This window comes from Myodes glareolus, chromosome 3 (genome assembly GCF_982192425.1).
Source record: "Myodes glareolus chromosome 3, mMyoGla1.1, whole genome shotgun sequence".
NCBI classification, from domain to species: domain Eukaryota; kingdom Metazoa; phylum Chordata; class Mammalia; order Rodentia; family Cricetidae; genus Myodes; species Myodes glareolus.
The window spans coordinates 24,444,623-24,472,454 of record NC_142028.1 but is presented as its reverse complement, the minus strand read 5'-3'; the positions used below and the strand labels follow the sequence as shown (position 1 = coordinate 24,472,454).

Here is a 27,832-nt window from a genome sequence, read left to right as displayed (position 1 = left end):
TTTTTGAGTGTTTCATTGTTTTTGCTTTATTGTTTTGTTTTAACCAATTAAGACACAGACAGACGTGCTTGTCACAGCATGGGTGTGACCTCCCAGAAGAGTCCCACTTCACAGTCTTTCCACCTATAGGGGAGTTTTCGAAGTTACTGTCTCCAAAGAGTTTCTAAGAAATTTAAGCAAGATCCCAAGGTGGCTCCTTGGGCAGGGGTGACCTGGAAGGACAACTCCCCGCAACTCCTCAGACCCCTCCCAAAAGAAAGAGTGGCTCTGGGGCCAGAGCCTGCTGCTCCCTCACAGCCTCTCTGCCTTTTTCTTCTAAGCAAAACCTTCTGCTATCAGCTGCTTGTCCTTGATGTCTTCTCAGTTTGACAAAGTCACCAGACCCCACAGTCACACAGCTGGTTAGCCAACCAGGTGAGTGCACCAAAGGGATCATCATAATCCATCCCTCTGAAGTCATTTTCCTTTCTCCTTCTTACTGGCTGTCTCTAGATGGCACTAAGGTGTTCACCATTTCAAGACTGTCATACCAGGACAACCCAGGATCAGGTAGCAATGCAGGCCATGCCCAGCACCGGGCCAATTCACATCTCAGCTGAGTCTACGTTCTGTGTGTGCACGTCTGGGACCAAATGAAAAAGAGAGAGAGAGCATTATTTTAGTTTTCATTCTCCCAAGATCCCCTCTCTCTTTTCTTTTCCTCTGTATCAAGATATGGGCTCCCAGTTTTCCAATTTGCTGGTAGATTGAATTCTAGAGTTCCAGAACCTTCCCTTTAACTGTCTTTGTTACAATGCCCCAACTCTGATCCAGGACAAAACAATTACCTTACTGGCTTAAACCTATAAACCTTCTTCTAAAATGCCTGCACACATTACTGACTCTCAAGAAGCAGCAACCATTAAGATTTATGGCTGTCCAAATATTTCAGACGGAGCAGATAGATGAGTTCTTCCTTTTGGCTGAAGCAGAGTGCCCGATTCTCTTTGGTCCGAGGTATTGTGTATTTGATCTTACTCTCATTGGATGTATTGATTTGTGGAGGGAGAGGAGGTGGGAGGATGGGCAGGTGGGTGGCGCACATGCCAGGATAAGCATATAGGGGTCAGAGGGTGACCTGAAGAAATCTGGTCTCTCTACCCTCCATGTGAGTGAGTCCCAGAGCCCAAACTCCAGTTAGCAAGCTTGACAGCAGGGAGCTTGCCTAGCGAGTCTGCCCCTCACTCTTTTGAATACTGACAACCTCTTACTGTTGATGTTATAAGAGTCACCTAGGCCTTGCTTTCAAAAGAAAGAATTCAGTCAAGAGACGGGGACAGTCTGACAGAAGTTTATTTAGCAGGGCTCAGCAGAGCAAGTGCTCTAAGGAAATAAGAAAGGGCCTGTGTCCAGATACAGAAGGTTCTGAGGAGAGGAATTTGTGAGGCTTTTATGGTTATATATGAGGTGGGTGGCATATTTAGGGGTGAGGTGACCCTTTTTGTGTCCCAAATCGTGGTTGACAAGATCTTCCTTTGGGGGTGTTTCTTCCTGTGATCTTCACAAAAGGAGAGAGGTGTCATCCAAATCACAATTGGAACTGATACAATGACAGCAGGTCTTCGAGGGTTGCAGCCCCTTTGTTAGGTGTATGCGTTGACCCAGGGGCCACCGCCTAGCTGCAGCTTCAAGGCTGTTCCACCACTAAGGGGCATTCTGGCACTCAGGAGACACAGTAGCTAGGTATAACTGCAACTGCCCTTGATGACCTCACAGCAAACTCCTTTCCTTGGGGATGGACTCCCTCCTGCAACAGGAGGGGCTGTCTGTGAAGTCATTCTTACAATTTAGTCTGTTGCAATTAGATACATTAGATGCAAGGGTCCGTGGGAGGGCGACAGAGCCTTGTCTATCTATATTCTTCGGGCGACACTGTGCTTGTTGTCAGAGCTTATCTCGAACCCAGCTGCAAGCCTTCTTATCCTCCTGCCTCGGTGCTCCTGCCTGGCCATCTGGATCCTGGTATGTCAGCACTCGTGTTAACCCACACATCTGTTTTCACCATAACTTCCCACCCCCAGGCAACCGTGGAGCACGGTCACCTCTGACTGACGTAGGGGTGCCACTGGGCGCTGCTATATAATCCAGACTGCCTTTGGATGTACCCAAGAATGTCCCACCTGGGACAGGAACATAAGTTATGAGGGAAAATCTTCAGCTAGGGTTGGAGACTTCTACCTAAGAGAGATTGCAAAGTGGGGAGCCCCTGGAGTCTTCAGTATGCCATGCTTCCTGAAAAGCCCTACCTCAGGCTGGGAAAGAGGGCTGCAGCTGTCTGCTCTCCTCTCTGTTACATGGGAAACTCCTCTCACCCAGCAGGCTCCTCTCTTAGGTGTACCCTTAACCATTGTCAAAACTTGTGTTTTACTACAATACTGCCTTGCCTACATACAAACTTGAGGGTGGAGAAATAAGGCCTCAAAAAAGTTGTCTTAATTAGAATACTGTTCTGCAACTAGATCTCTTTCATAGAAGGCAAGGAAAATGGTGAGAGAGCCCATGTGTTCAAACCTTCGTGGCTCTCTGACAAAAATCCACTGGTCTCACCAGGCCACGAAGAACCCGAGGATAGAAGAGACTTTCTTGGATGTTCTAGACAATCCACTACTTCCAGTCCGAAAGTCTCTCAAGGGGAACTCTGGTACTTCCTTCTCAAATCATTCCTACTGCACCTCCTGAACTTGACCCCCCCCAACATCCCAAGTTCCCATCATGTGGACAGTGGAACCCCAAATCCACAAGCTCAACAAGAGCTCCCGCCACTGAGAGAAAGAGCTGGAACTAAGTGGACCATTTGGGTACAGGTGCCATTTCGGATATCCAGCAATGGAAGGGAAGACTGAGAAATTGCTTGAAGAACCCAGAGAAGTTTCCCAGTGACTTATTTAAGCTCAAACATGATCCTCTTGGCCCACAGTGACTTGTAGGATTGTTTGGACTTTGCTGCGCCCCCTGCCACTTGCTTGTTGCTTTGAAGGGCTTATTTTTACTCATGAATTCCTTACTGACTTCAGCAGCTTGGCCCCTTTACTAGGGAAGAACTTGATAAAATTCAAGGTAATTTTATGATTTAGACAGTCCCTGAAAGAAGTTCTCCTTGGTACAGAGACTGGGCACCTCTCCACTCAGACATCAGGCTCATCTCAAGCTTCGACTGTTTATCAGCCTAGTTTTGGGCCAGAAAAAAAAAAAACAAAAAAAATTAAAAAAATAAAATGTCACATCCATTCAGACCCTTAGAAGAGCTCTCCTATTATCTCATCAAGGCAGGGAGGCAAGAAAGGGATTCCAACCCGTCATAAACTAGTTCCTAAAGTTTGAAGTGTAAAACCCTGTCAATCACTCTGTAAAACTCCTCTTTTCCAGGTCATGAAATTATCAGTTGGTCCAAGAGCTGAGACTGATCGGTGAATCCATAATCCCTGCCCACCCTTTGCTGGCCTTCGTATACTCCTAAGTCAGGTTCCCAAGAGATAACCTGTGACTTTCAATGTCAGATATAAAAGACGCCCTTTTCTTTCTCTATGCCATTCCAGTCAAGACTCCGATTCCTATTGACTTTTGAATGGAAGCTCCACTGTCAAGGGGAAAAAACATAATACACCTATATAGAATTTCCCACACCTTTTTGCCAGGGGATAAGGGAGGAATTTCGGAGACTTGACATTGAATGGGGCGGGGGACAGACTTATAGTACACAGACAGTCTTGGAATATCACATTATTAAGACCCTGAATTTCTCAACAGAGAGGACAGAAAATGTCTAATTTAAAAAGGACACAAAACTGCCTCAGGCCTGGGACACATGATTACCCTGAGGACCAGGCAACTTGCCCTTGGATTGTACTCAGACTTTTTATGCCTGGAATCTCCAGTCACCGAACACCATTTCTTTTTTACCAACAATGAAATTGTCCAATTTTGGCTTCCCAATTAGAGGCTCATAGCTAGAGTCCTCTCTGAGGTAACTAAGGGACCAGAAATGAACCCGCTGTGAGGGACTTCAGAAATAAAGACAGCCTTCAAGGCCCTCGAGCAGGCTTTGCTTGGGTCAGGAGCTTGTCCCAGGACTATCTGGCCTGATAATACCCTTCACTATTTTTGAAGCAACGGAGAAGAAAATAGCCATTTAAGGTTCTAACCTGATGATTAGGTCCCCAATCCTGGAAGGCAACCTATACCTTTTAGAAACTGAGACAAAACTAGACAGAGATAGGCCAGCTGTCTAAGGGTGATAGTGGTCACTGCCCTTCTGGTAGACAAGGCTATCAAGATAACCATTGGAAGTTCAAAGCTCCATTAGGTCAAAGGCATTCTAGACGTGAAATGAAATACCAGGCTGATAGAGGGAAGATTAACTTGATCCCAAGCTACTGTCCCCAGATAGTCACAAAAACTTATTAATACTTTGAAACTTGCTCGCCTTACACCCCTGGAACAGGAAGCCAAACACTTTCTTGTGAACAGGTTATTTCTCAAAATCATGCAATAAGGCCTGATGTAGGAGGGCCAAGCTCACTCCCGAGAAAGAACGGGACACTGGCAACAGTAGTGATGACCTCCGGGGGATTGGGGGGAAAGCTGGGTACGCTATAGTGACCAGCCACAAGCACCAGTCTCTCACCCTCACAGGACGTCTGCCCAAGAGGCTGAAATAATCACCCTGAGCAGAGCACAGGGACAGGAACGAGACTAACATTTATACTGACTCTGAATGTGCTTTTACTGTGGGAGCCACTCATACAGCCATATGGAAGGCAAGATGGTGACTGACAGGAAGGTGATCCTCCCTAAAACACCACAAAGAGATTATTCAGTGGCTAGCCGCTTTTAATCTCTCAGAGAAGGTGACAGTGCTCCATTGGAGAGGGCATCAGATGCATCACAGCTCAACCTCTGAGAGAAACCAAAAGGAGAACCGAGAGGCAAAGGCCATGGTGCCGACGCCCCACCCCACAAGCCTGTCCCTGTTACTTTTCAATAAGACACTAGAGCCACTGTGTCTATGGACTCCTAATGTGATGTGTGTGTTGCGTTGCATTTGTGGAAGCATGCAGATACTCACCTGTGTGCACACACATGGAGGCCTGAGCAGGACATCTGGGGTCGTCTTCTCTTGCTCTTCGCCTTATTGCCTTGATGGTCTCTCCCTGAAGCAACAGGTCACTGTTTTGTCTAGGCTGGCTACCCAGCAGACTCTCCGGCAGGATCCCCCTGTCTCCATGCCCCGGTGTGGAGGTTACAGGCACACATAGTCATGCCTAGCTTTTTAACAGGGATATTCAATAGTCAAACCCAGGCCCTCCAGGTTGCATGGCAAGTACTCTGCCTACACACGAAGCCATCTCCCCAGCCCACCTCCCATCTCGTGACCACAGTCAGTTTACTGACAACCATCAAGCTGGTATGTCAGACATGTTCCCCCTATGTAGTTAACAACCCTAACCCAGGAATACCCTCTCTGATTAACCCTATTCCAAAGAAATATACATGTCCTTCCTGCCTGCCAGGACTACTAGCAACGTCTAGTATTAACAGATACCTGTAAGGGTAGATGGAAGCCTTCATCACCTACTAAGGTGGTTAGTGGATTCCTCGGAACAATTATTTCCAGATTCAGTCTCCCAAGGTCACTCCAAAGATGGCCATGACTTCCCTTTACCTCTTAGGTCACCCAAAGGGTCACAACAGTAATCCCTACATACCAGCAGACCTCAGTTTTCTGGAAAGGGCCATTTAGACTTTTAATTATTCACTGGCTAACTTGTGCCAGAAGACCTTAGAAGATGGCTCACTCTACTCCTAATAGCTCTGATGAAGAAAAGAAACATGCCATGTGCTCAAGACTACCCCTCTCTCTTTGGAGAGGCCTGCTCATTGACCTCCGAGGTTACCAATCCTCCGAGGTACCTCACTGGACTGGGCCAGTTTCTATAAGCCACTCACACGTAAAGGACTCCAAACACTTTCAGCTCTAGAGTCCAACATTATCACCCCTGGCAGTCAGATCAGGGGAAGAAATCTTCGTAAAACACTTGGGCATAAGGCTTTTTATTTAAAGAAAAAAAAGAAAGGAAGAAAGAAAAGAAGGGGCAAAGAAAAGAGAAGAAAACGCTGTTTCTGGCCACTCTGGCAGCCTTATAAATTGCTCAAATGCTTAGCTGGGCTCAGCTCCCTAGAGTCAAACCATCCCCTCCATCTTCCCTGTATGCTGGAAGAGCCCACCAATTGGCCTCAGCTGATATGCTCTTTAGAGCCGCAGACAATACAAAACTTTTCTTCAGAAGACACGGTGACAAAACAGATGAGTGACAGTTGACCAGTGGGCTCTGAGGCAGCCTCTGTCCTAGGGAGACACTTCTCTAGGATCATTCCCTCTTCTCATTGTGAGGATTTGCTCATTCCGGGCAGAATCATTCTGGCGCATGCCAGGCTTACCCTGAATTAGTTCTCCTCTGCCTTTTGCCAGCACGAACACCCTAAAAACCTCTCTTTCGACTCTTCTATTCCCTCCCACGTTACAACATCTTAAAGAACCCACTGACTTCGACCTAGACCATCAAACTGCTTCTCTCTGAAGTCTCACCCATCTCTCTGTATCTCCCCTTCAGGTTAGAACTACACACAGGGAGCATCAGCCCGAGAGTGGGCTTTAGGAAACACATGCAAACATGAGGTTAGTGTTTCTGGTCCTCTGCCAATTAGTGGCTGTTAGCCCAGAAAGAAAGAAAAAGAAGAGAAAAAAACACCTGAGAAAGGTAGCTGGAAACTGGTCCACTCCCATACTAACTACAAGGGGAAATCCATTCCTCCCTAATGGATTGCTGTTCATTTATTCAACCTGGGAAGCAACTGCCAGGTTTCCCTTCTGTATGTGATGTGGTGAAGGGGGCACTGGCCTGTGGGTAGAAACTTCACCTGCCTATCTTTGCACTAGATTACTTAACCGTTTGACTGGGATTAACCTTAAAGGTATCTGTAATGACTCTATTCTTTTCTCTCTGATGTCTTACCAAACTTTGAGCTTATGAATAATCTAGCTCTTTTTTTTTTCCTGAGAAAGGCCTCCCTCTAGGTCATCCTAAGCCTCTTACCCATAAAAAAGCTACTGAGGACAGTTAATTTCCTTTTACTGACTATGAGGCAGGCAAGCATAGGGGATAGTTTAGTAACCTAGAGCTCCACTTGACTTAGGCTCCGCTCACACCTCTCTTCTACTACTGCGCTTGTCAGCCAAGACCTTGAGCTGTGCGTATTGTCCACACGCATCCCTCTCTGTGAACAACGTCCCTTCCAACTTCTTAGCAACCCAGGGACCCTCATGTGCATGCAACTGCACACACACACTCCACTCTGAACAATGGAGTAAGTTTCTCTTCCCTCCAATGACCAGCCATGAAACATAAACAGACTCTATTCATTAATATTCTTCTGTCCAGGGACGTGAGAAGGAAGGCGTAGCTAACCTGAGCTCATTTTGGATAAGTGTGCAGTAAGGCAAACTGTGTCCTCATTATGAATTTTAATTAGACTCCTCTATTTACCATGTTATGCCTAAGCATTAATTTCACATGCATATGATTAAAATCAGATGCATTGTGGAAAGGGGGCACAACACAGTACAGAAATGGTTATAAAAATTAAGCTGTCCGTCAAAAATAGAGAATCCCCCCAAACTGTGCCCTTAGGACCAACCTCCTCTTCCTCTTGAACCCCACAAAAGGAAAATCTACACAACAATCAGGCCCTTGACTTCAGGCTCGCTGTCTTGACACTGTAGCCGTTCCTCGTCTGTCAGCACCTGCTTTGAATAAAGAAGCCTTGCTACTCTGCAGTCTGTGTTCCCCTTTATTCATTCTTGAATAAGATCCCCAAAACCTGGAAGTCACCCAGTCCAGAGTTCACCACTATAACTGATATAGTTTAGGCTCCTCTCTCTCTCTCTCTGGGATCCTAAAAGAGGTCGTTTGTATTTCCAAAGGCCAAAAAAGGAAATCCAGCAATCAATCCTAAAGATTTTTCCCTTGGTGGGACCCAATTTGGCAGTTTGGGGATTGACTCTACTGGTACAGACTTGGGAGTATAAGCCCATCATTCACTCAGATCCATATTTAGTGGGTTTGTTTTTAAAATAATTTCATACAAATATTATTTTTACATTTCCGCCCCTTATATGTATGTATAAGTAGAGCCTGCTAGATCTGTTCAATGCTACTAGTATGTGCATGTGTTGAGGGGTGATGGGTTGGGACTGGATAACCTATCAGGCACTCATCCCTAGAAAAGACTGATTCACCTCCTTTCAGCATCTACTATCTACTAATTGCGTGACACTCTTCATATCGGTGTGGAGCCTTGTGATATTTCCGCCATCCATGTTGGCATGTCAACTGGTGTTGTCATCGAGCAAGTCTTATTTAGGCAACCTTAATTTTTGAGATTTCACGGGTGCAGCTTCTCTGTCATTATATGGGAGACATTACCTCACAGTAGACCTCCTGGTCCTCTGGCCCTTACAATCTGTCTACCTCCTGTTCTACAATATTCCTTGAGCCTTAGCGGTAGGGGTTGTGTTGTGTCAATTGGGGTTGGGTACCACACAGCCAGGTGTCCTCTACATGTTGGAAAGCTGTGGCTTCAACAAGAAGCATCTTCCGTGAGGAGTGGGGTCTTCACTTATCTAAAGGTAGAAGGACATCTTTTTACAATACAATTAAAATTTTTTCTGGTTTGAGGAAGCGACAGTAGTAGGTTCCCTTCTCAGGTGAATGAACTTTCTAACCACGGGAATGGGTTTACAGTACCAGGTATGAAGTCTGTACTATTGAGCAGCCCTTAATTAGCTACCTGATGGTTACCCTTAGTCGATGGCTCCTGAGGGCAGCATTATCACCCACGGCTTTGGAAGTCCCTGCACTCCCCTGAACAACAACTCAGAGACGTTTCCCATGATTGACACTAGAGATTTTCTTAGTCTATGACTCTTGAGGGCAGCATTATCACCCAAGAGGAATAACTTTATTTAAACTATCTATATACATAACACATCCGTATATATGAATTTTTAAATAGTTATTTTATTTTATTATTTCATGTATATAGGTGTTTGTCTGCATTTAAGTAGTGTGCCATGTGATGTGGTATTGGTTGCTTTACTTTTGTTATGCTTTTTTTTTTTTTTTTTTTTTTTGCGGGAAGACATCATTCAGCTCCCAAATAAATCACATAGACTCTTATTCTTTCTAATAAATTCCCGGTCTTAGTTTGGCTTGTTTCTTGCCAGCTTTTTAAAAATTATCCTATCCTTTTGCCTCTGGGCTTTTACCTTTCTCTATTTCGGCAATTCTTGCTTTATGTCTTAATCTGTGGCTGACTGTGTAGCTGGGTGACTGGCACCTTGTGTCCTCTTCTCCTCCTTTGTTCCCTCCTGGATCTCTTTCTCCCCAGAGTTCTCCTCCTATTTATTCTTTCTGTCAGCCAGCCCCACCTATCCTTTCTTCTGCCTTGCTATTGGCTGTTCGGCTCTTTATTAGACCAATCAGGTGTTTTAGAAAGATAAAGTAACACAGCTTCACAGAGCTAAACAAAAGCAACACAAAAGAATGAAGCACATCTTTGCATCATTAAAGAAACATTCCACAGCATAAACAAATGTAACAAATCTTAAACTAATATTCACAACAGTGGCACAGTGCCTGTGGAGGCCAAAAGAAGGCATCAACTCCCAATGGAGCTGTAGTTACAGACGATTGTGAGTTGCCCTATGGGTTCTGGGAATTGAACCCCATCCTCTACAAGAGCAGCCCATGCCCTTAAGCACTGAGCAATCTCTCTAGCCACTATAGCTTTTTCAAACACCCTTAGTGGTATATCCTTCCCCCATTCCTTACCTTAGATTGCCCTCTCCCTCTGTGTCCCGGTTAACTGTCCCGTTTTCCTCATTTCCCCCTCATAGCACCTATGTTCTGCTCTCCTGTCTCGGTCCCTTGTCTTTCCCCTACCCCTACCTGTGCTTCCTTTTTGCTTTCCTGGTTTCTATGCTGACTCCAGCCTATATCCTCACATGTAAAGCTAGAATCCACAAATAAGAGAGAATATGTGGTGCTTGTCTTCTGGGTCACCTCTGTGGAATAACTAGGAACTTATCAGAGAACCAAACCTTAAGACCTCAGACTACTATCTTCTCTATAAGCAGAACTGGCAGATTTTTAGGATTTCTGTTGAACGTGTGAGCACAAGGCCTGTCCTATATCATCTTTCATCTGGAGTAGACCTTGCCCTTTGGAAGACACCGGACAGCTCCTTGGCCAGGAAGATGCCTCTTTAAATTTTCCTATATAGAAACATACTCTCCTAAGCAAGCAGTTTCTTTGTTAATGTCACCATGAGTGGATTACTTTGGGCATAAGGCTGGCCACCTAGCCACTAGGGGAAGTTCACCAGAAATCCAACAGCAGTTACCGAGAGAGAACCAGGGACTCTTAGGGAAACAGCATAAGGTCTCACCTACATCCATGATCAATTAGATTCCCATGCAGAGGCTGTCCTTCAAAGAATGAGGGGCCCAGGTCTGAGTGATAGGGCAGCTAGCTTAAGAGCACATATGTCCTTTCAGTGGCCCAGCGTTCAAGTCCTAGAAGCCAGGCTAGGCAGCTCACAACCACCTGTGGCAACAGCCCCAGAGGTATCATGTGCCTCTGGCCTCCGAAGGCGCCTGCACCCATGTGCCCATACCCACACACAAACACACATACACATAATTAAAACATAATAAAAATCTGAAAATAACAGCATTGACAGGCCTTAGATTGACTTCCAGCAGGATACCTCCATCTGTGTCTCACAAGAAAAATGTTGCTTCTAAGTTAAACAAGTCAGGAAGAGTCCTGCAAAACGTCAAAAATATCCTTGAAGGCAGTATAAGCAAACACTTAGTAATACCTTCTCAAGTTGGAAATCTTGGGTCTCATTGGCCTCCTTCCTCTGGCTGGGTCTGTTCCACCCTTAATTCTACTGGCCCTTACCCTCTTCCATGTCTTCTCAGTAAACAGTTCATTTATTCCAGCATTCAACAAAGATAACTCCAAATGATGTTCTAATGAGACCTCAGGCCAATTCCAGAAAGACACCCAGAGATGGTGATCAATGACCCTAGGGGACCAATGGGAACAGTGGCCTGACAAGTTCAGCAAGGAGAACACCCCCGGTCCCACACTTGACCATCAGGAAAGGGGATTGCTTGAACAATTTTCAGTCCTCCTCAAGGGAATCTCCCTTTGGAAACAGCTGTTAGAAAGACCATCTTCTAAATTTTTATCAAGCCCCTATTTCAGCAGAAAGCAGGTATCAAAATTTATTCTTTTGTACACTTTGGGAGATTTAAGGAGAAAGACAGGGCAGTGGTGGCACACGCCTTTTATCCCAGCACTCGGGAAGCAGAGGCAAGCAGATCTCTGTGAGTTCAAGACCAGTCTGGTCTACAAAGCTGTCGGAGGCCATGAAAATAAACAGCATATGGCAATTGATAATTCAGATGTCAGCCTGCCAGAGGAGTGATGGTAATGTGTCCAGGCAAGGTCTGCAGGACCATCAACTCTGGAAATTGCTGCTCACTTTTGCAAAAGCAGCTTGGTATCTCCCCCAGCACCTGCATTATAGTGTGTAATCTCATGTGACGTGTATATGTAATCTCTTGATTACATCTCAATCTTATGATGATGTATTTGTGGATGGTCAAGAAGATGGTTTTCCACTTAGCTATGTAATTTTGGTGCATAGAATATATACAAGGATGTGTATCATAACTAGATTAATTTGTCCCATGAGGACTGTAGACATTTAAAGCCTGCTTTGTTCTTTCACGCAGACTAACTGCACATAATTAGCTCACTTTCACCTCAGAGCAACCTTAAGCTTTTTGTAAGTAGAACATAAGTTTAAAACCTTACAGCTATGCACAAGGTCAGAGTCACAGATGATCAACCAAGATTGCTATACAAAGCACCCTAAGGAAAGCTTGCCAATTCTTCGCTTGCCAGTCTATTAACAATAGACCTATGTCTCAAAATTTGTCACTAGGCACTGTGCCCCACCAACTGGTCATGACCTTACTACTGTTACCTTGGAATCTTGTGTTGCCATAGCAATGGCTCATCTCCTTGTTTGCTTAGCCTAGGAATGTGGTTTTGACCAATGAGAGGTAACTCTTGTAATTTTTTAATCACTTCAAGGCTCCTGTAACAAGAAGAGTTTTTAAGCTGGAAGCAAGAAGCTGGGAGAAGAATCTAGGAAGAAATTAGAATTGGGACAGAAGCAAAAGAATAAAGAGACTGATTCAGAAAAATACGTGTGAGAGAGTTTGTTGGTTCGCCCCCAGAGAGCCAGAGAGAAAAGCCCGTTTTGGTTGTTATAGCTTCCAACCTGAACCCTGAAGAGGGTCTTGGGGTTAGACCCCAAAGATCCTCGTTACAAAACAAGTTCCAGGACAGCCACAGCTGTTAGACAGAAAACTGTCTCAGCAAACAAACAAAAGGAGTTTAGGGTAAAGTGGTCTCAGAGGGAAAGTTGAAGCAAGTTAGTGTGGCAACAACTCCAGGGCTCTTTGAAACAACGTCTGTGTGTCCCTCCCCAGGAGGGCAGCACCTAGCTCCAGCCCATCAGCAATTAGCGTTTAGTCAGGTACCTGCTTCTAGACAAAGAAGGCCTGCTGAGACAGGTGTTTAGCATGGGTGCAGTGAGGATAAGTCTGCCCTGAGATGACTTCCTCATGCATATGCAGTATAGGCAATTTGCCTAGAATTAACAAACATACAGCCTGTGTACACAGAGAGCATCTAAAATGTATATGTTTAAAATCATGGGGTTTATGGTTTGTGTGCAGAACATCCCAAGTTATATGATAACCCATCTGTCACTCAAGCCAAGGGCCCCTCCAGTTCCCACACCTGGGGATCAGCTCCTTCCCCATCCCTTAACTCCAAATAACCTTGGGAAACAAGTAGGGAGCTGCAGCCATCTTGCTAGAGCCTGACACTGGTTTGCATGGTATCTGCTTTATTCCGTTTGTCTTGACGCTGGTTTGTGCGGTGTCTGCTTTATTCTGTTTGCATTCTTACAAAAGCTCTGTCAGTTTGTGCACAATCTCATTTCTTTGAGAAAGTCTCTAAGAACCTGGAACCCAGAGCTATCACAAGACTCCACGTTACCACCACCAAGTGTCCTCCCTGAGACCGGTCACCTGGAGTGAGGTTCCAAGGCCTGCTGGGAGTTGGGCTCTAATCAAATGTTCATACAAAGCATCACCAGTGAGTGATCAAACCCTTAACCGGTAGGGTCTGACCAGTAGAGAGTGGGGAGTCTTCCTTTTGGGGGCCATTTGTCTATATTGAGCGTGCTTTGTCCTGGAGACCCTGCCACCAGCCCTGTCTTACCAGAATAGCAACCCATGAGCCATTGTGCACTCTGGGAGTCTTCACTGGAACGATTCATCAGAGTTCCCCCACCTGTGACACCATCCCTGGCACACACTCCCTGTGCCCCTGCCTCTGTACAATGTCTGGGAGCAGCTGTGTGTCCTGGGACACTCCTTCCAAAACTTGGCACATCAGCTGTGACCCTCAGTAAGAGAGGAAAAGGCAGTCAGGAAGCTGTTGGGCATCTGGAAGCAGGGCCATTTTGTGCCGTGTATGTTTAAATAGCGTTTGCTCCCTAATTTTATGTTGTTCAGGGTTATGTTAAAATTAGTATGCCCAGGAAATAGCAGTGAGGACGATGGCCCAGAAACCTTTTTTTAGACATCAGGGGGATGCTGGCCTGCTTTTCTCTGCGTGTACAGGGACAGAGCACAAAGTGAACCAGAACTGACAAAGATGTGTGTTTCCTTACTGATGCCCGGCAAGGAGAGGGTCAGTAGTGGGGTCTCCCTGTAACTCATTACCATCAATTTTCTCCTCTAAAAGCTACCTTGCTGTGCCCCTCAACATCTCAAACGGGCTTTGACGGCAGCAGCTTCCCCACGCTGTGAGTTTCTCCTGCCGTCTAGGCAGTAATAGGTACATAAGTCATTGCACGAAAGCCCTCCCCCTTTTTCTTCAATCTTTCTCCTAGCTCCCACCTGCAGGGACTCACCCAAGTGTCCTTGGAAGTATATCCAGTCAGTGGATGGCGGTCGACACACATTTCTAACCCAGTTATGACATGAAAGTGATGCCAAGTTGCGTGTGGCACCTAACAATGTTTTTCCAGTCCCTGGCGAGGGCACATGTGCTGAGGCCTGCACATGGGGGTCGGAAGACAGGAGAGGCTTCTTTCCATCCACCTCGTGGATCCTGGTGACCCAGCTCAAGTCATCAGCTTGGCAGTTCGCACTCTGGCCTGCTGAGCCAACTCAACAGCCCACACTTTTTGTTCAGTCTTGACGATTTCAAGGTCTTGTTACTAAAGCTGGTTCTAAGTTTCTGACAGCACAGAGCATAGTCATTCTCCAAGGCAAAGGGTTCACACCCTAAAATTCCCAATGACTGACTAAGAGCTCAGTTGGAACTGAATCCTACAGACGTTGGCTTGCTTTCTGTGTATACTGTGATCGTCAATCTTGGTTGTCAATGAGATGTAGAACTCACCTAGAAGATAAAGTTCCATCTGTGAGGCTATTTCTACCAAGGGGGAACTGAGGTAGGAAACTCCCCCCCCCCCCCCGGCCGTGTGGGCAGCACCATCCCACAGGCGGAGATCCCAGACTGAGGGGAAAGGAGAGAGGAGCTGAGCATGGCTCTCATCCTTGTCAGTTTCCTGACTGTAGGTACAATGTGACCAGCTGCCTCACACACCTGCTGCCCCAGCTCTCGCTGCCAAGAACTGTACCCTCACAGGAAACCTTCCCTACTTCAGCGGTTTTTCTTGGACATTTTTGTCCCAGTACTAAATTAACTAATATACACATATACAGATGATAATTTAATATCTTGTTTTTTAGGTATTTCTAATTCTGTGTATGTGTCTGTGTGTGGATGTGTGGACGTGCTGCAGGCATCCACGGAGGTCAGAGGGGGCCATCAGACCCCCTGGATCTGGAGTTTTAGCCACTTGATCTGAGAGATGAGTGAGGGGCCCTAACCACTGAGCCATACCTCCAGCTCCACAATGCTTCATTTAGGTGTTGGGCATAGCAAGAGAGTGGCCATAGTAACTGACTAGTAAACTGGGGAAATTATGGCAAAACAGTGACTATTCTAAGAATGTAGTCTCTTCTCAGAGTATCTTACTATGCCGTGCTCGCCTTCCCCTCTTGGGATGATGCTGAATGGATAATTCAGTGCAGACAAAGTGCTGAGACGAGGGTGGCCATGCAAGGACTGCTCAGGCCAATGAGTAAGAGTCCCTTGAACACAAGGGTTCCGATACCGTAACCGCCAGTGTGGTCGAACAGGCGGCTCCTGTGTGTTCCGTATAAAAAGGCTGAACAACTGCAAGGCTCACTTCCCAGGAAGCGCGTTACAGGACAATGTGTAAATGGAGATGAATGGACTGTTTTCTTCTAGAATTTCCCATATTAATGTTTTCAGACTGTGACTAACCTGGGATGAGTGACGTTCTCAGAGAGCAATATTAAGGATGAGGAGAGGGGACTGCGTTCAACTCTAAGCAAGCCCATTGCATCAGCTCTGCCACTTACTAGGCCGTGTGATCTTGAACAACCTGATCGTGTTGTGTCTCAGGTTCCTAACACGGATCATGAGACAGCAAGCACGCTTACACTGCAGGAGTAAATGGGATTTTATGTATAAAAGAACTCTGAGAAATGCCTGACTCAAACTTCCAGGCTAACAGTATTAGTGCTTCTGTATTTCCCTGCTGAAGACGGGTGTGCTGGTTAGGCAACTCTCCATAACCCCACGCAATGTGTTGTGGGCATCCTTGCTAAGCGTCCGCTGGCAATTGTCCATGAATTCCTCTGGGTCATTCGCTCAGTAAGGGGACTGAATAATTCCAAATGGTGAAGCAGCTGCTCCCGCGTACAGGGACAGCCCTAGCCATCTAGGCAACTTCTCTGGAAAGAACATCTGTCCTTGCTGGGCTGCTTTGGCAGGAGTTGACCAGCTGTCCTGAGAGCCCTAGCTCTCCTTGTCATTGTCACCACTTGGCAGCAGCTTGCCTTCCAAGGCTGGTAATCAGGTGGCTGAGACATGACATCTTGTTTAGCTTCCGTTCTCTGGTCACTGGTGAGGTTGAGCATCTCTCTGTGTGTATATTGGGTTCCTAGGAGTTCATGCCACTGGCCTGACTTTTCTAACCAGTGTCCTGTCTTTTTCCTCCTGGTTCGTGTTAGTTGCTGCTGTGTTCTAGAAACCTCCCTGTCAATTTTCTTGTTGCTGTCATGTTTGTTTAATCTGGTTTTTCATCACAGTCCTGAGTAATAGAGAATATATGCTAGGGAGTTGCTCTACCACTGAAATATATCTCGGACCTCTTTTTGGATTTTGAGACAGGGTCACTCTATGTTGTCCAGGCTGGTCTTGAACTCACTCTGTAGCCCAGGCAGACTTTAAACTTTGGATCTTCTTGAATCAACTTCCAAGTAGCTGGGATTACAGGGATTACTACAACACCCAGGTTTTAGTTTTTAAAGTTGAAATACCTTCACATCTGCCACCAACCTATCACCTTGGCCCTTTATTATAGATCATTTCATTACATTTTATTTATGTCTCACCCCCACACACAGAGGGAGAGAGAGATACACCACCATCACCACTGATAACAATAACAACCCCCCCCCCCAATATCACTTTTACCTTTACCATTCACCTCTGGAGAGCAGAGAATGTCACCTGTGCCTAACCCTGCACTAATGACCATGCCACCAGTATACCTCCACACTCTGCAGCATATCAAAGAGGGTGGCAGGAGAATCTCATTTCTACTTCTTCAATATTGTCCTAGGAGTCAACGGACCTCTCTTAGCTCATACAATGCTTGCTAAGGTGCCGGAGAGATGGCTCAGTGGTTAAGAGCACTTGTTGCTCTTGCAGAGGACCTGGGTTCAGCTCCCAGAACCCATGTGGCAGCTGACATCCATCCTCAGGTGATCCAGCGCCACCTTCTGTCTTCCACAGGCACTGCACACACGGTGCACATACATACATGCAGGCAAAACACACACATAGAATCAACTCCTCACTGTTTTCTAAGCCAGCCTGTCAGCCCCTCACTCTGTCATTTATCCTTCTTAAAATAGCCCTCATGAGCAGATTCTCTTGGGAAGTCTTTCATTTCCCATTTTGTAACGAACATAGTCCTAAGTCATATCACCTTTAATAAAAGCTAGAATTTTGTTATTAAATGTCTTTCACACTCTTTGCTAGACTTTTCCCAAGGAAAAAAAAATCATAACTTTTTAGCCCTGAAAGTAGTACCTGTTTCTCCTATTTTTCATTCTAGTTGGCTGTAAAGAACACTTGAATTTTTTACAAGTGATTCTCTAGGCTAATAACTTTGCTGAGATTTTATTCTAGGGGTTTCTCTCTTGATTCTGTTGGATTTCCTATGTCTGAAAGAAAGTGTATAGTATATTAAAAAGTAACCCTGAAGCTGGGTGGTGGTGGTGGTGCACATCTTTAATCCCAGCGCTTGGGAGGCAGAGGCAGGCGGATCTCTGTGAGTTCAAGGCCAGCCTGGTCTACAAGAGCTAGTTCCAGGACGGGCTCCAAAGCTACAGAAAAACGTGCCTTGAAAAACAAAAACAACAACAACAAAAAGTAACTGTGCTTTCTTAGTACTGTGTCTTGTTCCAGATCATAAACTAAGACCACCAGTGGCCTCCCTGTTAATATACATATTCACAACAAATTTGTGTTCTATAGAGTTTATCAAATTGAAGAGTCTCTAGCTGCATGGCCATCTCTTTAACAGAGTTCATGATTTTGAGTGACACTTAATTGCTCAAGAATTTACTTCTAGAGCTAATCTACCTGTCCATTCTATACTTTAAAATATGTTCCTGGATTCAGGGAGTTAACATTTAATTGGGAAATTCATATTAGGCAAACTATAAAATTTTCTATTGCTGCCTTATCCTAAACCAAGTATCAGCCAACACCATAAAATGCGGCGGGCAGAGTCCCCTTCCTATTTTCTGAAATGTTTTGGCTCCTCAAGTCTGGTGAGACTGGCCTGTCCAGACTGCAGACGTGAACCTTCTGTCTGGGGCACAACGCATGATCTTAGCTTTCAATTCTTTACAGCGCTGTGCTGTACACATTTTCCGTTTCTCGACATTATGTATTCAGTATATATTCTCCAAATCATAAAGGGGTTTAAAAGGTTTTGCCTTCTTTATGATATTCTCTCACTGTCTCTCTGTCGCTTATTCCTGGTCACTTCGCAAATGCCTTGTTTTAGTTTGGCTAAACCATTGTGATCCTAGACTCGAGGCTCCCTTTACCCTCCTTACAGGTTTGCTTCCTGTTGATCTTTGTCTGGCTGGTTTTGGTTTTGTTTGCTTGGGGCTTTGTTGTTATTTGTTCGTTGTTTTGTTTTTTGAGGCAAGGTCTCAATGTGTAGCTCCCACTGACCTTGAACTCTCAAACCTCCTGCCTCAGTCTCCCAAGTGCTGGACTACAGACAAGCATGATCAGAGCCAGCCTAGAGTTTTGTTAAGTTGGAGTTTGTTAAGGTTTATTTTTTTGTGTGTGTGTGTGTGTATGGGTGTTTGCCTGTGCGTATGTAAGTGTGTGTGTGTGTGTGTGTGTGTGTGCACATATGTGTGTGCGTGTGTGTGTGCATATGTGTGTGTGTACCACATGTAAACCCAGTGCCCTCAGGGGTTCAGAAGAAGGTGTTGGATCCCCTGGAACTGGAATTAGGGAAGGTGGTTGTGAGGTGCAGTGTGGGTGCCGGGAGCAGAAGTGGGGCCTCTGGAGGAGCAGTCAGTACTCTTAACCACTGAACCACCACTCTAGCCCATTGTTTGGTTTTCTGTCTGTTGATTAGTTGATTAATTTTGGAGAGGTTTTTGTTGTTTTGGTTTGGTTTTTTGGGGTGAATTGGTAGTTAGCCTTTTCATTCTCCAGGTTCATATCCCTAAATTTTATCATAGTGGTATCTAGAAAGATTTTTTTAAATGACCTCATCCAATGTGAAGTCTTATATGGATCTTTATTTTTTTAAAAAAAAAATATTTTGTCATTATACACATCTATATCTCTTCTTCTGAGACGTCTTTCATGGATCTTGGCATTTGTGTTCTTCCCTGTCACCATCTTAGATATAACCCTCACGTCTCCTCTCTAGTCCCCTCAGAGACCAAACTCTACCTTCAAAGTGTTCTTGGTGCCATTCACTCCTCTGTTCCACGCAGGTGATGAGACTTCCGCCTAGGCTGGTGGGTCTTCCTGCTTCCCATCCTGGTGTGTTTCTTTGAAGCTACAACGTTTGTTTCAAATCCTTATCTGCACCCTGCGGTCGCTGCTGTCCTTCCCAACACTGTCTGTTCAACAGCCAGCTCCTTCCCTATGGGTCATGTGGCCAGTGACAGCCATAGGCAAAGGTGGACTTCTGGGTTTCCACAACTGTGTCCAGCAGGGAGGTGAAGGCAAAGAGATCCTTGTCTCAGGGCAGAGCCTCCAGCAGGGCAACCTGGGCTCAGAGGTGTTTTTGTCCTGGCTCGTAGGAGCTCCACTCTCAAGGATTCTCCCAGTTAGGTGCTTCTCTTCCTCAAATCACTTTTTCATGGGCTTGGGGAAGAATCAAAATAGAAGAAAGTAACAGGTTAGTGTTCCATTATTAGCCTGGCAGACTCTGAAACGGCCTGAGGGAGAGCCTCCAGGGGCACCTGTAAGGCATGATTTAGATTAGTTAGGCCCTGCGCAGGCCTGGGCAGAGGTTACCTAGGTTAGGTTAACTGAGGGAGGAAAGGGGAAGGCTAGCTGAGCTCAAGCTTCCCCCACTCTCCTTCTGCCTTCAGAGGCAATGCCCAGCTGCTTTAGCTGCTGCTGCCTTGACTTCACCACCATGATGGGCAACACCCTTCTTCTGTGAGCCAAGGTCGACTCTTCCTTCTCTAAATTGCTTTTGTCAGGGTATTTTATCACGGAAACCCAAGCTGGTACAAGGACTCAGCCTGTTCCTCTTGTCGTTGCTTCAGTTTGCTCACTTCGCCCTGTCTTGATGCTGACCTAAATCCAGGGCGTGGAGTATATCTCTCTTTGCAGAGTCACTTTTCTATGCAGGAGGACAAGAAAGGGTCCTGACTCATGTGGAAGGTCCCTGCTTCCCTCCGCCTGGGCTCATCTCTGTGGTCCCTGCTTCCCTCTGCCTGGGCATCTCTATGGTCTCTATCTCCCTCCACCTGGGCTCATCTCTGTGGTCCCTGCTTCCCTCCGCCTGGGCATCTCTATGGTCTCTACCTCCCTTCACCTGGGCTCATCTCTATGGTCTCTGCTTCCCTCCGCCTGGGCTCATCTCTGTGCCTGCTCTACATCCTTTCTACCTGAAGTCTCTGTCCTCTCCAGACTCAGATCCTCTGAATCCCCCAAACCCAGCAGCTTTGCTTGGCATCTTCAGTGGCCTGGGAGACAGGGACCAGCATCTCAGCTTGTTAGCTGTTTCTTCTGTAAGTGAGATGACTCCTTCAACCTGCCAATCAAGGCCCCCTTTGGAGCTAGATATTGCCAAGCTGGATGATGTTGCCAAGTCCTAACGATGAGAACCCTGTGGATACAGGTAGACCCTCTCACTACAATAGCCTTGCTCAGCTTTTCCACTTCTCTTTCTAGCCACGTTATAACCTGACCCTTGAGGTCATAGCCTACTGCCTCAGTTTCCCTGTATTCCAAAAGAAATCAGGGAATGGAAAGTGGCAGAGGAAAGGGAATCTTCTAAAGTTTGGACAAACTGGGAGAAGAAGAACCCACTTTCTCACTGCTGTGTCTCTGGCAGTCTGACAGTTCGTAGGAAAAACCAAAGGCCATGTGACACACAGATTCGGCTGAGCAGCATAGTAGCCGCTCTTTTTCTGGGACAGGGCGACAAAGCCCCAGGTTGCCTCCCTTCTCAGAGGTGGGTCTGTTCCAAAGGTCTGAGTTACACAATGATGGCAGCCATCTACCAAGCAGTGTTTGTCCGGCACTGACTGCCCAAAGCCAGCATGTTTCCCTGGCAGGAGTCTCTCCTCTCCATTGCCTCCCACAGAACTGTCTCTGTCCTCAGTATCTTTCCATGTATTTTTCCATACAGAGAATCCCATGAGGATTCTCTAAAGTTACTTGGGAGGTCTTTCTTTCCTCATAGACAAAGCTGAGATCCACAGGGTGATCCAGTACACGGTGGTGGGCCATGCCGCGTCTCCAGACACTGTTCGTTCTCTGGGGGGTATCGTGCTCTCCAGGCCTCTCCTGCCTACTAACCCCCAAGTCTCCAACTCCACCTTGCCCTGTGCGGCCTCTTGGCCCTGATTTCTTCCGCACTCCTTCATATGAACTTTGTGACCCTGGACATCTGCCTCTGGACATCTTCCACAGGGTACCTTTCTTTGAATCTATTACCTACCTGACCCCCTCTGAGGTGGCCACTGACTCCCTTTGAGTCCACTGCCACTGCAGTTGACAGGAGCCCCACGACCAGTGGCTGCACTCTCCCCAGCGGGTCTGGCAGCCTCCGCTCTTACCTGCTCCTGCCCAGTCTCTGAAATGCAGACAAGTGGATCTTTCACAGACAGCAGGCTACAGCACCCTTCTGCACAAGGCTACCCACTCGGTGGCTTCCAGATCAATCCATGACAGGCAGTCCTCTCCTTGGGACGGCAGCCTGAGCTCGACACTTCCCTGCGTTGCCACTGCCTCTGGTGAGGGCTTGTTCCTCGTCTCCCTAGAGCAAATGGGCCCTGTTTCTCTTCAATGCTTCTGGCACCATATTGGTTGCTCGCCCCAATTAGAATGTAAACAGTTTGTCCTTTTTCTGTTTTCCCAGCAGCTCTCAGTGCTGTGATCTAGAGAAATATTGGGTGAATGAGTGAATGAATCAATCAACTAATGCTCTGTTCCGGAGTTCAAAACCTGCCTCAAGTGCGCTAGCTACGGTTCCGTCTTAATGTCAGAGGGGAAGGTTAGATAGAAGTTTTTAAATTGTGTTATTTGACAAGTTCAAAAGGGGGAGGGGTGGACAAAGGTATAGGAAAGAAATGGACTGTTTTGGGACTAGCTACTTATGCCTTCTTAGTAGGTGTCTTGAGGAAATGCTATGGCGCCTAATCACTGCCAGAAAACTCCAAGAGGTGGCTTGCTTTGTTTCTTGCTGTACTAGGGAATAGAACTCAGGGCCTTGTGTGCTAGACAAGTACTCTAGGAGATCAGGGCATGACAAGGGCTGTTTAACTGTTATAGCTGTCACCCTGCCGATCATCAGGATTAATGTGACTGATTTGCCGAGCTAAGCAGGTGTCCCCTTCCTCTCCTGCTGTTTGTGTGTTCCTCTTTCAAGCGGCACTCGATGGAAGAGGACAACCTTTCCTAACAAAAGAGGCCCACTGTTTGGCCAAGGGTATTGAGGATCTACGAGCTCTCAAGGTAAGTGCTCTGCCACTGAGTTAGATCTATAGCATCTTAAGTAGTGTGTAATCAGTATTTTCTCCATTTTGTAGACCTGGGGTTAAAGCATAGAAAAGGTATCTCTGCTGGAGACACACAACTAAATGGCCATGCCCCCATGTTGTGCATGCAGAAGCTCCTTCCTGTAGCACCCCCAAATCCATGCTCTTTTCAACACATTAGGCCACGTGATTACCACAGTAACCCTACGGTTAGGGGGTATGGCAGAAGAACCGGTGGTAACTCTAGTGCCAGGGCCTTGGTAAGAGTCTAGACATGAAAACAGAGATTCAGGCATGGTTCTGTGGGTCACTCAGAGGCCACACTGCCCAGCTCTGTGTCCAGTGGGACATTCCCATGAGAAGAGTCAGGGTGATGGTGATTTCAGAGGCTTGAGATATTTGGAGGTGTCAGTTCAGAGAGGAGTCTCCCATGAGATAAAAGGGGTCACATGTCTGCTCTCTGCAAGGAAGGGTTTCCTGGCGTAGGTGTGAGGAGATGCCTACAGAAATGCGGGCAGATAGTCCCTGCACATCACCCCCACTGAGACAGAGTACTGTGGGTACCAGTATCTGCCAGGCTGGGGGAGGAAAGGCAGAGATGGAAGAAGCAGCAGACATCACTAGGTGTGTTCCTGCCCACAAGCCTGTAGTCTGATTCACTCATAGGCGTTAATTAGGCAACATAATGATTTTTTTTTCTTTCCCTTTTTCCCAAGGTGATAAAGATGAAGGCTCCTAAGTGGTTTGAACAGATCGGTGTTTTAGCTGAACTACCTTCTATGAGGCAAATATGGCTGTCCCAGGCTGTCTGGACCTAACAACAGGCTCTTTAGCTGTTTAGCTTTCTGCCTGGAAGAAAATCAATGACCTTTCATGCCACCTTTACCTTCAGTGGCGGGATGTACAGAACCAGATAAACTTACATCATTAAAACAGAGCATTTCTGGGATGGTTTCTAGGGATTTGATTCTGGTCTTGTTTTTTCTTCTTTTGTTCCCTTTCCTTCTTTGCGACCGTCCTGAACTGCCTTGCACTCTGATGGCCTCAGACCAGGGACTCACAGGCGGTCTGACTATCCCGAGCTCCTCATCAGCTGGGCCTGAGACAGCAGCAGGTAGCCAGTTAATGGCCAGGTAGCTGCTGCTCCGATACCTCTTTATTACCCAATAAATCCAAAGGCACTGAGGCATTTCTCCCGGGACCTGCTGGGGACCTCAAGACTGTTGTGGGGACTGATGGAGAAAGCACCTGAGGCCACGCCCAGAACTGCAGTCTGGCACTCCAGAGGCTTTGGAGAAATCAACACTAGAATTAGAGATGAACTCTTATTTCCAGATGAGGGGACCAAGGCCCACACAGCTTAAGGACGACAGCTCCACCCCAGCTCCAGGTATGCCTGTGCAGACAGTGCCCCAACTCAAACCTCCTCTAACTCTCCATCCCTGCCACCCCTCAAGTGAAGGAAGCCACTTCCCTAGGCTACAGCTCAGTGACATTTTCCACATAGACACCTTCCACATGCCCGATCATGGGGGTGGCATTGACCTTGGTCCCTGGTTACTCAGCTTAGTTCTTCATGAAGTTAATGGCTCTGCTTTTCTGTAAGTCAACAATTTTTTTTATAGTTTGTGTTAGTGTGCATGTGTAATATCCGTGTGTGTGTGTGTGTGTGTGTGTGTGTGTGTGTGTGTGGTCTCTATCTGTGATGTCTGCATGAGAAGCATGTGTACACAGATGCACATAGCTGTGTACACATAGGAGCCTGAGGGGGACACTGAATGTCCTGCCCCATCATTTCTGCCTTATTCCCTTAAGGACTGTCTCCCGCAGTTACTGAAACGTGAGGCCACAGCCAGCTTTTCTGCGGGTGCTGAGTTTGGACTCGAGACCATGCTTACATACGAGTGCTCTACTCTCTGAGCCGTTCCCATCACCATAGTTTTTGGTTTGGAGGTTTGAATTAAACACTGTGTCTGAAGAGTTTCCCCACAGCCAGATGAAGGGGAAATGGGTACCAGTGTGGGAGCCCCAAGGTCCTTTTGTCCTCAGGGATGCACTGCTGACTCTTGGGCCTGGAAGCTATCAGAGGTGTCAGACGCAGTGCTTGGACCATGGGAAAGGCCTCTCCACTGATGACAGCCAAACCCACAGAAGTCTCTTGCCGGCCCCGTGCTTGTTCTCAGTGCTGGGCATCTGGAGGAAGTGTCCAGCCAGCTTCCAAGCAGGACGCATAGACTGAACAGGGCTGGGGAGCTGGCCCTACGGAACCCATGCTTCCGTGTGAGACGGATGAGTGTCTTGTCCTTCTGGGCCACAAGATAAAGGTGGCTGCAGAGACACGGGTCCTGCCTGCCCCACTGCAAGAAATGAATGTGAAGCCTCTGCCAGCAGTCTACTGAAATGGACATGTGCCTTTCCCCGTTTTGGTTTAACCAAGCGTGTTCTTAAGCTAAATTTAAGACATGGAGGAGGAGGAGTTGGCGGGCTCTCTACTGGGAAGATAAGGAGGGTGCCTTACATTTTCCTTGTCCTTCATACAAAGCCTTCACAGTTTCTCGGCCCCACAGTGGAACACCTGGGGTGGGATATGGGCTCATTTTATTTGACTTTCTTCTGGGTTTGGGGAAACAGAATCTAGCTCTGTGACCCAGGTTGGTCTTCAATTCACAGATACCTTCCTACTTTACCTCCCAAGTGCTGGGCCCGAGGCTGAGTCAGAAGTGTGGAGCACCTCGTCTGGCTTTGATAGAATCGGCAGCTTGCTCACTTGGGCCACTGTCATTTCAGATTTTTGTTTCTCTACATGTGCAGTAGATGCTATGGGCGAGCTCCAAGGGTTTGGGCCCACACCTCACTGAGGTACCCACACCTACAGATCCTCTCCCATCCTGACACCAAATAAAGCCATGAACATTTGGGCCAAGGCTCTTGGGTCTAGTCACAGAATCTGACTCTGGCCAACTTACAAATGGAATTCTGAGGAGGAAATGTGGTGTCTCCCAGGATTGACCAGACACATAGAGGAAGGAAACCGAGTTTGAGCCAGGAGTGGCAGCATTCACCTGTAATCCCAACACTAGACAGACTAAGACAGGAGGTTTACAAGTTTAGATCCAGCCTGTACTACAGAGTGAGACCCTGTCTCGAGATCCAAATCACAGCGAGAATAAAAACACATTTATTCTATGGGGAGATCCTGCCCTGGAATTCACGGTGAGCACCAGCTGTGTCATTTTCCACACTGCTGCTGCCTCTGCCGTTCTCAGATCTAAAACTGTCCAACCCCAATCTCACACAGACAGCTGACTCATCACCCCAGGGCCACCAGGGGCCTTTGCTGGCTTCCTGACCTAGCCACCCACCCACCACGACCACCAACAGATGCCCGCCGCCACTGCCGCCACCAGCTCCTACAGTGGAGACCCCATCATAGGAAGGATACCCAAATGTTAGGCAATCAAAACAAGCAGAAGTTCTCCCACACAGAGGTCAGTGCGGAACAACGAGAAAAGTGAAGAGGCATAGCCTCAGATCTTCAGTGACGTGGGCAGTATCCCACAGCCAGGAAGAAGCTTCACCCGGAGAATCAGGACATCTTTGTCGAGTGAGAGTGGGTTTAGTTTTAAAGTTGGGTTTAGCTTTTATGGAGATTATCTGCTTCCCCGGTGACAGTGCTGTGGATGGCCCATATGAAGGGACGGTGTGCCCACAGCAGGACAAGCCATGCAGCATAGGCGGCCTCGGAGTTTGCTCTCTTCTCTTTTCTCACGTCTGCTGTCTTCCTCTTGCTCCCTCTGGCCCAGTTGTCCAAGCCTGGTGAGGCCAAAGGACTTCACTTTGGCTGCCTGGCGCAGCGTGAGCCCATGGAAAGGCCTGAGGAGTGTGGACTGCTGAGATTGTTTGGACTCCATTTGAACTGCAACCCGCAAGAGGCGTGGAAGGGTCTTCAGTGAAGGGAGGAGCTGATCTGAATTTCCAAAGTGGCCAGATGGATGGGAGAGAATGGAGAGGGGGCGGAGAGGCTAAGGGTTAGCTGCGGTGGTCAGACAGTGGTAGGAGCAGAGAGAGAACCCGAAGAGTAAACAGGTGGAAATCCTTAGGCACCCGGGAGACACAGGATGGTAGCCGACAAGAAAGAAGCATTCCTGGTCAGCAGTCACATTCTGCAGAACATAGCAATAGCACACTGCAAGACAGGCTTACACGGCTGATGCTCAGGATGGCTTTAGAAGCTGTTTGTCAGCCTTCTGTTGCTGTGACAGACATGCGAGCATCACAACACCTTCAACACACAGGCCTCTGGGACCCCCTCCTGCCTGGTCAGTGAGGACCCTTCTTCCCCCTCACCCTTCTATTCCTAGCCTGAAAGACACAGTCAACCAGCCTTCTGTTTTCTGGGTAATGAGAGGCCAATTAAGCAGGCAAAGTACAGATCCCCTGCAGCTAAGCACACCATCCAAGTGGACCCGGATCCTGTCAGCTCTGCCTCAAACTGTGCTTGCGGCCTTGAGCAAATCCTCTTTTGTGTCTTGGTCTCCTAGCTGTTGCCAACACTCCAGGGCTCTGTGGACGTGTGTTTGAGGAGGTGAAGGGCTGTGTCAATGTTGGCTGCTAATAACAAACCGTCCACAATAACGTGTGTACATCACCCGGGCAACCCAGCGGCTTCAACAATCTTAAGTGGCTCTTGTTCTGATTCATCGCAATCTATGCATTTAACTTCCAGAACAAATTTAGCCCTCAAAATATCTTGGTACATTTTCTACCCAGCCCTTAACATTTAAACACTCCGTCTCCCATGCCACTTCACCATCTCAGCATCACCTGCTCCCTAGCACACCCGCATCCCTTCTCTCCTCCAGCCACCAGCCTGCCCCTCCCACCCGCTTCTTCCAGAGGGGACCAAAGCCGCCAGAGCAAGGCTTGCTGGGCCTGCTCCAGCAGAACTTGGAGGGTAGCAGGACACCACTGGGGGAGCAGAGGAGGAGCTGCACAGGGCCAGAGTCAAAGCAACAATTATAAAGCCCCCACCCACCCACCTGCGGTAGGCAAGAAGACTGGCACAGGAGACGGTTTTCAGCATCTCTTTCATTCTTTCTGGTCAGTGACTTGGGCCCTGGCATCAGTGGCAGTGAGGTCATCTCACGGGCTCATCGCAGCTCGAAACGCATCAGAAAAATGACGGAGCTGCCTCACTGGGAACATTTA

The 27,832-nt window shown here is 47.2% G+C and overlaps 2 long non-coding RNA genes across 6 annotated transcripts; one reads left to right on the top strand and one right to left on the bottom strand.

The window, feature by feature from the left end:
• On the bottom strand, positions 1–27,832 carry LOC146895296 (uncharacterized). 5 transcript variants are annotated; one of them, XR_015001025.2, is made up of 5 exons: positions 27,664–27,832; positions 19,353–19,772; positions 14,167–14,660; positions 5,105–5,300; positions 1–622 (listed from the first exon to the last, which is right to left on the bottom strand). It is a non-coding gene; the product is annotated as an uncharacterized LOC146895296 (long non-coding RNA). The 5 variants fall into 5 exon arrangements; XR_015001027.2 differs by having other exon boundaries at positions 5,105–5,189; XR_015001024.2 differs by lacking the exon at positions 1–622 and adding an exon at positions 1,315–3,205 and having other exon boundaries at positions 5,105–5,304.
• On the top strand, positions 19,743–23,573 carry LOC125406914 (uncharacterized). Its single transcript, XR_007234050.3, has 2 exons — positions 19,743–22,601; positions 23,341–23,573. It is a non-coding gene; the product is annotated as an uncharacterized LOC125406914 (long non-coding RNA).